This window comes from Oncorhynchus kisutch, unplaced genomic scaffold (genome assembly GCF_002021735.2).
Source record: "Oncorhynchus kisutch isolate 150728-3 unplaced genomic scaffold, Okis_V2 scaffold1203, whole genome shotgun sequence".
Lineage (NCBI taxonomy): Eukaryota > Metazoa > Chordata > Actinopteri > Salmoniformes > Salmonidae > Oncorhynchus > Oncorhynchus kisutch.
The window spans coordinates 65,173-76,269 of record NW_022263148.1 but is presented as its reverse complement, the minus strand read 5'-3'; positions in this window follow the sequence as shown (position 1 = coordinate 76,269).

Genomic DNA, 11,097 nt, shown 5'->3' with positions numbered 1-11,097 from the left:
ACCAGGACGGACCTTTGACAGTCTGGATGCAGTCAGGCCACTGAATATAAATAAGCAAACTGGAGGTTCCTTCAAAACGGTTGCCTACAGTTACCGTGTAGGGCACTGCAAGGTTGGGTGACCAGGGTCATCTGGGACTGCCTCCTGGAGGAATTCAGGTGTGTGAAGGCTACCTGTGTCCTGCGTAACTTCATGAGGATGGACACGAGGACCAGGAGGGGATCTGCAGCTCGCCGCCGTGTCCCAGAGGAGGAGTCTGCTGCTCTGCAGGATGTTTCAAAGATGGGGTTCAACAAGGAAGTGCAAAAACAAAACAGGCTGTTTTAAATCACCCATATTGACCAAATGTGGAACAATTGGACACCCTATAACCCACACACACCTACACACTCATGTATCGATCTGATTGTTGGATTGTGTTGTGCAGTAAGCAGGTTCAGGTGTATAACTGTGGCTCCTTCCACCGTCAAGAGAATAGGCAAGAGGGCCAACCATGGAGAATAGTAAGACACTTCATTATTTCTAAAACTACGCTATATTGTTTGTCTAGAGAAGAGACACTATTATGTAATTGTGATGAACTGAGAGAATATTTATGTAGCACTGTGATTCATTAATCACGTGCTGCCTTCCCTGCTCCTATGTGTTTACCTCTTTCCCTTTCTGTCTTTAACACCTCTCTCTCCTCCTCTTTCTTCCTGTTTTTATAATTCACAACAGATGTGTATTGAAATACAGATTGAACTTGTATTTATAACACTTGGATAATGAGCTTTTCAATAAAGTGTTTCCCATTCTCTACTGGTTGAAATATAGTGTAATGTGATGAAATACTCCACCTATCCTGTGTTTACCAGATCAATGCAGATGAAGGGCATTAGATGTTGAGATGAACCGGTGTTAAGAGTATTTACATGATGCATAGGAAGTGGAGTGTAGTGTTTTTTTAACATTATATTTCTGAATTAACTAGTTAAATCCTGTTTGTAGTCTATTAGTTACAATGTGTAACCATTGATGTCCCAGGACCAAGATTGGTAAACACTGTAATACATACATGCAGACATGGCGTCATTCAAAGACAGGAATTTGATCACCTCAAAGACATTCATACCTAAACTGCACATTAATTTGCCAAGGTAGAGTACAGGATCAGTGAATATATTAAATGTACAGGCTACAATGTGGGGATCTCATGCATGGTAATAACTACATGTATATACGACTTGCATTCTTGGTACAACATGATAATATATTATTCTCAATCCATAGGCTTCATTAATGTCATTCAGGCTGTTTTGAAGTTGATACAACTGGCTATGATAGCTAAGGTTCATAGCTAGGTTCTGAACTAATATGTATACCAAACGTTTGGGTCCATACAAAGATCGGCTAGATTGCTAGTTACACATCCATGGGCATACAGGGATTTTAATCATCCACTGCATAATAAGCAAGAACAAGAATAACAAGAACATAGCAATCTACGCGATTTCATCTATCAGCAAGGCAAGCTTACAAAATTGTACATTATTCAACTAGCTAGATTCTATACATCCACTGTTTTACAAAATGACAGCCTGGTTTGCTGGCAATCATTGATCCATTTCAGGTCTGTGTAGGGGTACCCCTCTCTCCTCGTATTTATTTCCACCATCTTTGCTGAAGAAAGTCCAACAGTCACGAGTGCAGCAGCCTCCCCCGGTCCGAGTGCCGACCCGATATTAAGTTTAAGATGCGATGGAACGGTTGACGAAAAAAAGAAATCACAGAAAAAATATATGGACTGACATTGATTTATTTAGTGGGGGCTAATATATATTTTAGTTCTAGCGATGTCCCTGATTCCTACCCTTTAACTTTTTGTCTGATAATAAAATATACATTTTACTCAGCTGCGTTACCCACTCCAGTCAGCAGATGGCGGTCTGGGAATTTATGGTGATGCTGTTGGATGTGACGTATAATCTAGTGGACGGAACTCTTCTTTCACCAGCAACAATAAGTTATCCACCTCGGTAGCTTGCTAGACAAAAAAAGCTGAACCAATAAAGCTCTTCAGACGCTTTCGTGTTTATTAGCCACTGTATTTTAAAGACACTTATTTTGTCTAGTTATCCGATTTAATTTAATATTTACGGCGTTGTTGTTATTAGTCAGCTAGCAGTCTGGTTAAGTTAGCATTAGCATAGCTAACATCCGCGACCATGCGGTCACTAAGCTACTCTCCTTCTGCTAAAGAAGAGGTGTATATCACAGTAAAACAAGAAGTAGAGGCCGTTACTGTGAAAGAAGAGGAAGACGCGTTCAGAGTGAAAGAGGAGGAGGATGTTACAGTAAAACGAGAGGAGGATGCAGTTTATAGAGTGAAAGAGGAGGAGAGAGAGATGACTGTTACATCGAAAAAGGAGGAAGAAGAGGAACCTGGATATCTGGGCCCGGTTTTCCGAATGCATCTTAAGGCATCCAATGGTTCTAATGATGAATTTAGCCAAAATGTGATTTTGAGAAACCGTTCCCTGACTAAAACTAGTAAGTACTGTCTTAAAAACAGAGGCACAAACTCTGCAGTTGAACTGATGTTTGGTGTTAAAGCAGAAATCTGCAATTGCTACATTCATGTTATGACTTTTAAATAATGTATTTATAGCCATTGATTCTTGAAGAATATAACACATGCTTCATGAGCTTAGTTCAACTGTTGTACCCCATCAGAACCCAGAATAAGCTTGTTCTACTTTAATGTTTAGAAACAATGTAAATAAACACTGTATCGCCTCAAAATGTCAGCTCGGGGATGTGAACTTGCAACTGGTTACTAGTCCAACGCTCTAACCACTAGGCTACCCTGCTGCCTCAACATGGTTAAAACTATAATGTTGATATCATTGATGGTCAGGCCTTGCATCCATAGGTCTGTCTGTAGTTACATTTCTCCAACCCCATAATCATTTAATTACCAAAACAGTGGTGAAATGACAGATTTCTTACTGTTTGAACTGCAGATTGCTGGATTGTGTTTTTTTTTTTTTAAACCACAACAAAATGGCTGCCCAGAGACTTGGTAAACAGCTGAGGGATGGGGGAGTAACCACTCTCAAATTCATAGAGAACGATATTGTAGAAACCATAACCCAACACCGAGCGACCTCGTCAAGAAGTTCAGACATCTTGGCGTAACAGTTATAAGGTGTTGACTTGACAGTCGCTGGACCCAGGTTTGAGTTCAGCTCAGTCCCTCCCCCTGAATTCAATACACTATGAATACAAGGACTGGCCATCCATGATTTCATAATGATAATTTAACCAGTTTTCTAGGCTATATAGTATATTCTAGAATTCATCCATGATGTCATAATGATAGTTGCTGACTTTTGCCTTATACCTGCAGCAAATGCCTCTATCCCATCTTCTGGCTGGGGTAGAGTACTTTAGGATTTTAGTTTCTGCGGTGTAACAAGGGCCTAACCCTTCTGTTTCTTCATAATGGCCCTTCGCGTGAGTTGGGTTTGTTCCTTCGTTCACGTTGTCACTCCCTTATTTTCCGGTCTAGTATGAGGCCTTGGATAGATATACTCCTATTTAAATATTCTGAGTGTTATGGATTCCTCCTGTATTTCCTTACCTTCAAGTCTCTTTTACCTCTGTATATATCAATACCTAATAACTTCTTCTATTGGTTATTATGCTCGTCAGCTAGTAGTCACTTGGAAACTAGTATTGGTATATATTTTGACACACAATGACAGTTTTTTATTTTACCTTTATTTTACTAGGCAAGTCAGTTAAGAACAAATTCTTATTTTCAATGACGGCCTAGGAACAGTGGGTTAACTGCCTGTTCAGGGGCAGAACGACAGATTTGTACCTTGTCAGCTCGGGGATTTGAACTTGCAACCTTTCGGTTACTAGTCCAACGCTCTAACCACTCGGCTACCCCAAATATTCTTTAATTGGTAATTGGTACGCTAGATTCCGAATTCCAATATCCTAATACACTTCCAACTCTGTGTATGGACTCAATATATTGTAACTGGTACTTGGCTGTTTCCTTGTATTGCTAATCACATCTGTACTTGATGTCTCACTGTTTTACTGCCGCTTTGTCTGTGATCAAGAGGTGTCAAGACCCCTGTGTTTCAAATATGGTTCTCGTCTAACAAAAAGCGTATAGTGCAATAGTAAATTTACCTATGAGGATTCTCCATATGAAGTCTGTCTCATATGTCAGTGAGGATCATGCCTCTCTTATGATCTCTGTTCTCTTTATATACCTTTTTACAGGGGAAGTTTGCAAGTTTATGGAGCTGTGGCTAAACCACACTTTCACACTGCCCTGCTGCTTGCACCGGCCGCTTACTCGGGGACTGTAGATTGCTTACACTGAGTGCTTACTCTGGGACTGTAGATTGCTTACACTGAGTGCTTACTCGGGGACTGTAGATTGCTTACACTGAGTGCTTACTCGGGGACTGTAGATTGCTTACACTGAGTGCTTACTCTGGGACTGTAGATTGCTTACACTGAGTGCTTACTCGGGGACTGTAGATTGCTTACACTGAGTGCTTACACTGGGATGGTAGATTGCTTATTACGTCATCTTAGACCTGTGTCTAAATGGAAGCTTCTTATTCTAAATCTAGGTCATGCACTACTAACTCCCATTCTGCTGCTTCCGTGTTACTGTTGGCTGATTCTACTTAATGATACCAGCTGGTTGTTTCTACCACTTGAGGCGGCGTAGGTGGCATGTCAAGCGTCAGCTGGGAGAAGTCTATGATAGGTATCTCCTCTGCTTCCCCCTGTTGTCCAGTTTCTGCAGGTGTGGTCCATGGTTCCATGAGGTCCCGTGAATGCCTTGTGTTGCTGTCCCCATTGCTTGATGGAGTGGGCAGATTCTTTTCATCTCTTGTCACACCAGATATACGACATCCATAACTAGTGGTTTCCTCATTAGCATGGAGGACTTTATGCAATGAAATTGCCCTCGTGCCGCAATTTTAGAAAACACAAAGGGGCCTGTATTGTAGACCAAAAGTCTTCTACCACACTGCTTAGAGTTTCAAAAACATGAATAACTTTTTTCTAATCTACAATCTTAGATGCTACTACTAATGTGAAAACAAGACAAAATATCACTTCTTGCTCATTTTAAGACAATAATTTTAACATTCATTACAGACATCCATTGTTGTACAACATCATGGCTATGCTGTTGGCATCAACTTTTACACTGGATTACGACTGTTGTGGGCCTTTAATCATCGGTCTGACTTTGTTGTTCACACAGGAGAGAGACGTGACTATCGTGGATCCTCTGGGGAGCCTCAACAACCTCATGATGCTGAGGAGACAGAGAAGAGTCTCTCCAGATCAGAACACCTCAATAAACACCCGCAGAGACCCACAGGGAAGAAATCTCACTGCTGCTCTGACTGTGGGAAGAGATTCACATCATCAGGCAGTAAAATTAATCAGAGAACAGACACAGGAGAGAAATCTTATAGCTGTGGTCAATGTGGGAAGAGATTTGCTACATCTGTTAACCTGACTCAACACCAGAGAACACACACAGGAGAGAAACCTTATAGCTGTGGTCAATGTTGGAGGAGTTTTACAACATTAATCTCTCTGAAAGTACACCAGAGAACACACACAAGAAAGAAACGTTATAGCTGTGATCAATGTGGGAAGAGATTTGCTACATCTGGCAACCTGACTCAACACCAGAGAACACACACAGGAGAGAAACCTTATAGCTGTGATCAATGTGGGAGGAGATTTGCTACATCTGGCAACCTGACTCAACACCAGAGAACACACACAGGAGAGAAATCTTATAGCTGTGGTCAATGTTGGAGGAGTTTTACAACATTAATCTCTCTGAAAGTACACCAGAGAACACACACAAGAAAGAAAAGTTATAGCTGTGATCAATGTGGGAAGAGATTTTCTACAACTGGCCACCTGACTCAACACCAGAGAACACACACAGGAGAGAAACCTTATAGCTGTGATCAATGTGGGAAGAGATTTGCTACATCTGGCAACCTGACTAAACACCAGAGAAAACACACAGGAGAGAAACCTTATAGCTGTGATCAATGTGGGAGGAGATTTGCTACATCTGGCAACCTGACTCGACACCAGAGAACACACACAGGAGAGAAACCTTATAGCTGTGGTCAATGTGGGAGGAGATTTAGTCGATCTGGAGATCTGACTCTACACCAGAGAACACACACAGGAGAGAAACCTTATAGCTGTGGCCAATGTGGGAGGAGATTTAGTCGATCTGGAGATCTGACAGTGCACAAGAGAACACACACAGGAGAGAAACCTTATAGCTGTGATCAATGTGGGAAGAGATTTGCTACATCTGGCAACCTGACTAAACACCAGAGAAAACACACAGGAGAGAAACCTTATAGCTGTGGTCAATGTGGGAAGAGATTTGCTTCATCTGGCTCTCTGACTCTACACCAGAGAACACACACAGGAGAGAAATCTTATAGCTGTGGTCAATGTGGGAGGAGTTTTAGTCGATCTGGAGATCTGACAGTGCACAAGAGAACACACAGGATTGAAATCTCATAGCTGTGACGAGAGAATCTGATAAAAGATCTCTGATCAAATATTAGAAAATACATACATGAAGGAGTTGTTTCATGATTTCAATTAATTAATGTCACAATGTAGAATTTTTTAACATTGTAGTAGGCATATTGTAGAAGCCTAAACGTGTGCCCACTTATGAATTGATATCAACATGTTATGGATATTAGCCTAAAGGGGAAAAATCCAGGCTCTGAAATGGAAGAGTACTATTTATGTAATTTTACAAAAATTGACAAAAAAAGAGTTTGGATCAAATTTATTTATAAAGCCCTTCTTATATCAGCAGATATCTCAAAGTGCTGTACAGAAACCCAGCCTAAAACCCCAAACAGCAAGCAATGCAGGTGTAGAAGCACGGTGGCTAGTAAAAACTCCCTAGAAAGGCCAAAATCTAGGAAAAACCCTAGAGAGGAACCAGGCTATGAGGGGTGGCCAGCCCTCTTCTGGCTGTGCCGGGGTGGAGATTATAACAGAACATGGCCAAGATGTTCAAATGTTCAGCATGGTCAAATAATAATAATCACAGTAGTTGTCGAGGGTGCAACAGATCAACACCTCAGGAGTAAATGTCAGTTGGCTTTTCATAGCCGATCATTAAGAGTATCTCTTCTGTTCCTGTTGTCTCTAGAGAGTTGAAAACAGCAGGTTTGGGATAGGTAGCACATCCGGTGAACGGGTCAGGGTTCCATAGCCGCAGGGAGAACAGTTGAAACTGGAGCAGCAGCACGGCCAGGTGGACTGGGGACAGCAAGGAGTCATCATGCCAGGTTGTCCTGAGGCCTGGTCCTATCTCGTTAGCACAAAGGACGCACTGATTGGCTAAAACAGTATCCAATCTACAGAAGTAGTACTACGGTGTCACCTCGTTAGTCAGTATGTGTTACACCTGTGCTGGCTTGTCCATCTCGTTAGTGGGAAGGTGTTTCACCTGAGCTGGTCCAGGTTCTATTTAAGAGTGTCTGGCCCAGTGCTCCAGTTGTCTTGATAGATGTGGAGAGTCAACACCTTTCAGTTGCTCCACCTTTCAATCGTCCGTGAGGAGATGGCGCAAAGTACATCTGGACCGTCGGTTCCGGGGATTGGACTGGCCAACACGGTGCGCTTTTCTTGGCGGGGAAAAGAGATGGAGCCTTGGGGGAGAGAAACCTTCGGGAGGAACATCCTAATGGGGCACCTAAAATTGAAGGTTAAAGATGTTCTATGCCTTCAGGGGAACCCAATGGAGAAGGGGTTTGATGTAACCCTATATTTGGAAGAAAAACACAATGAGATTATGAAGACGGTGACGGAAGGGAAAGAAGAAGGTCCCCTGTGTCATTACACGGTGACCAGCCTGGCAAGAAACAACTTCAGGGTGGTCACCGTAACCATTTACAATCCGCACGTGAAGGACGAAGAAGTGAGGGCCTTTCTGGGGAGGTACATGGACAATGTCTCCTCAGCGAGGTACCTCAGGGACTCCCTGGGTTTCTGGAATGGGAAGAGAGGCTTCCAGGCGTTACTCAGGGAGTCCCCGAAGAGTGTGGATGGCTACCTCCATCCTCCAGCAATGTTCTCCCTGGGGGCTGACAGGGGAACCCCATACTATGCACGTCAGCCCCCGTTCTGCAGGCGTTGTACCCTGGCCTCGTGCATTAATAAGAAATGTGGGTCGGAAGAGCACGAGGCCAGGGAGTGTGACGAGCCCAAGGCTTGCCACGGGTGTGGCTCCAGAGAACACCTGTGGCGTGATTGCCCGGATCGTCACAGGTCATACGCGTCTGCAGCTGGGGGGGGAGCGGGGGATGGGGGGAGGAAAGAAAGGACGCGTGCGGATTGTACGGATGGCACAGGGGAAAAGAAGGCAAGAGAAGAGGATGGAAAGAAGGAAGAAATGAGAAGAAAGATGGGGGGGAAGGAGTGGGGGGACAGCCTGCCAGGCTTCCTCGAGGTCGAAATGAGGGATTTGGTGGAGGGGTTAGCGGGGATGGGACGTTGTGTCTCCCCGCTACCTCCTTCACCAAAGAAGAAAGGGATGAAGAGGGGGAGCTTGGCAGGAAGTGAGAGGGAGGGGGGTGTGGAGGGGGAGGGGGGGCTAAGAGAGTGGCGGGGGGGGAGTGGAGGGTAATTTGTCCTCCCGGTTTGCCTCAGCCCCATGCATTTTAGTGGATGACTCCAGTGAGGGGTCGGTGGGCTGTTTGCTAGAGGGAATCCCAACTCCTGTTTGGGGAGATGGGGTCCCCTACATGCAGCCCCGAGGCAAACAGGGAGGGGGGGATGGTGGGTGGGGAGGGAGGACCCAACACACTGCCTGGGTCATGGGTTGGGATGGAGGACGGGGGGGCGTCAGGAGAGGAGAGGACGTCCCCACCGGTGGAGATGGACCAGGGGAGCATCGGGTGAGTCCTGGTTTTTTATTTTTTTTATTTGTTGTTAATAATTAAATGAATAGTTCTGTTTCTTTTTTTAGTCTAAATGTTAGAGGGTTAAGGGATAATGTTAAAAGGAGGGAGGTTTTTTGTTATTTAGAGGGTGTGGGGTTTGATTTCTGTTTTTTACAGGAGGTTCACCTGAGGGATGGTGGGGATGTGTGTAGATTTAAGAGGGAGTGGGATAAGGGGGAATCTTTTTGGGGCATAGGAGGGGTGCACTCAACAGGAGTAGGGATTTTGTGTGGGCATAGAGAGGTTAAAATAGAGAACACTTTTGTAATAATGCAGGGTAGAGTTTTGGGGATAGATGTTAAGTTTAGAGAAGCTAGATATAGGTTAATTGGGGTGTATGGGCCACAGGTGGCGGCAGACAGGAGGGAGATGGTGGACTGTCTGGCGCCCCTGTGTGTTACAAACAGGCACTTGGTGATAGGAGGAGACTTTAATATAGATTTAGGGGTAGGCAGTGATAGCAGTGCAGGTGCCATCTCTGGGCTAATGGCTTGCCATGGTCTGGTTGATGGTGGCCTGCACACTACTCCGGCAATGGTCGGTCCTACATGGCGCAACTCCAGGGGGGTTGCGCGGAGGCTCGACTACATTTTTGTATCCAGGTCTTTGGGTCAGTTGTCTGGGCGGCTGTTGCCTGTTTTCTTCACGGATCACGACGGGGTGTTCTTGCAGGTGGGGTCGCCAGTCTGCCTCTTCGGTAGGGGGTACTGGAAGTTAGATCGGGATATACTGGAGGAGCAGGCTTTCGTTGACGCATTTTTTTGTTTCTTTCGGAGGCTTGACGGCCTCCGGTCCATGTGCGAGGGGGTGTTAGAGTGGTGGGATTTAGTTAAGGTGAGGATTAGGGCTTTTATAATAGGATATTGTAGAAGGAAAAAAAGGGAGGAAAGGAGGGAGGTGGATCGTATCCAAAGGTTTTAGCAGACCGGTTGCGCACAGCCCTTCCCTACGTCGTCCACGAGGATCAGACGTGCGGGGTAGAGGGCCGCTCTATAAGATGGAACCTACAGTTGATCAGGGATTCCATCGCTTGGGTTGAAGATAGAGGGCTGCCTTTAATGGTAGCAGCGCTAGATCAGGCGAAAGCTTTTGATCGCGTGAATAGATCTTTTCTATTCAGGGTGTTAGGTAGATTAGGATTTGGGGAGAAGTTTATAGGATGGATCCGTACTTTATATGTCGGAGCGGGGTGTCGAGTTAGTGTAAATAGTCACTTAGGTGACGTTTTTGACCTCTCGTCTGGGGTCAGGCAGGGATGCCCACTCTCGGGCATGGGTGATGCTAGGTGTGGTTAGGAGTGATTTTGTTTTGACATGGGCTAGGCTAGAGAGAGGCGTAGGGAGAGCAAAGGGAACGGATAGGGACAGGTTTCTGCTCTGGCTTCTCATGAGTCTCTTTAAAAAGGGACTGTGGGAAGCCAGGCAGAATTTAGTCAAGACAGGGAGAGATTGGGGGGTGGAAGGGATAGTGAGAAGGGTGGAAGGTGATTTGAGGGGGAAGATGAAGAGGGAGGAGAGGAAGTGGGGGAAGCATGCGGCACGGGAGAGGTGGAAAGGGGGTTTAGGGCTGGGAGTGTTAGAGTGAGTTTGGTAAGGGGATAGATTAGGGAAGGGGAGATAGGGAAAGGGTTAGGTATTGGTTAGGTATGATGGGGAAGGACGATGCTCCCCTGAGGTTTGTTTTTGTTTGATGGTTTTGTAAATAGAATTAATTAAGAATGAATGAGAATTATGATTTTGTAATAGTATGAATGGTATTGATTGTAATAAATTATTTTAACCACCTTTTTGGTTTACTTCCTGTCTTTAAGTTTGGTGTGGGTTTTTCTTTTGTTTCCCTCTTCTTGGGCAGATTTAGTGGGTCTCATGGTGGGTGTCTTTTATGTCCCAATTGTTGTTACTAGTCAACTTCCAGTGACACCCACATAGTGTCTTTCAGAGCCCCTCCTAAAAAACAAGTTAATATTTTGGGTTGGATATTCCATCCAATTAATATTATAATCAATGGAATTTCCTTAATGTTCATTAGTATTTCAGTTGTTAATCTTCTGTCTGTT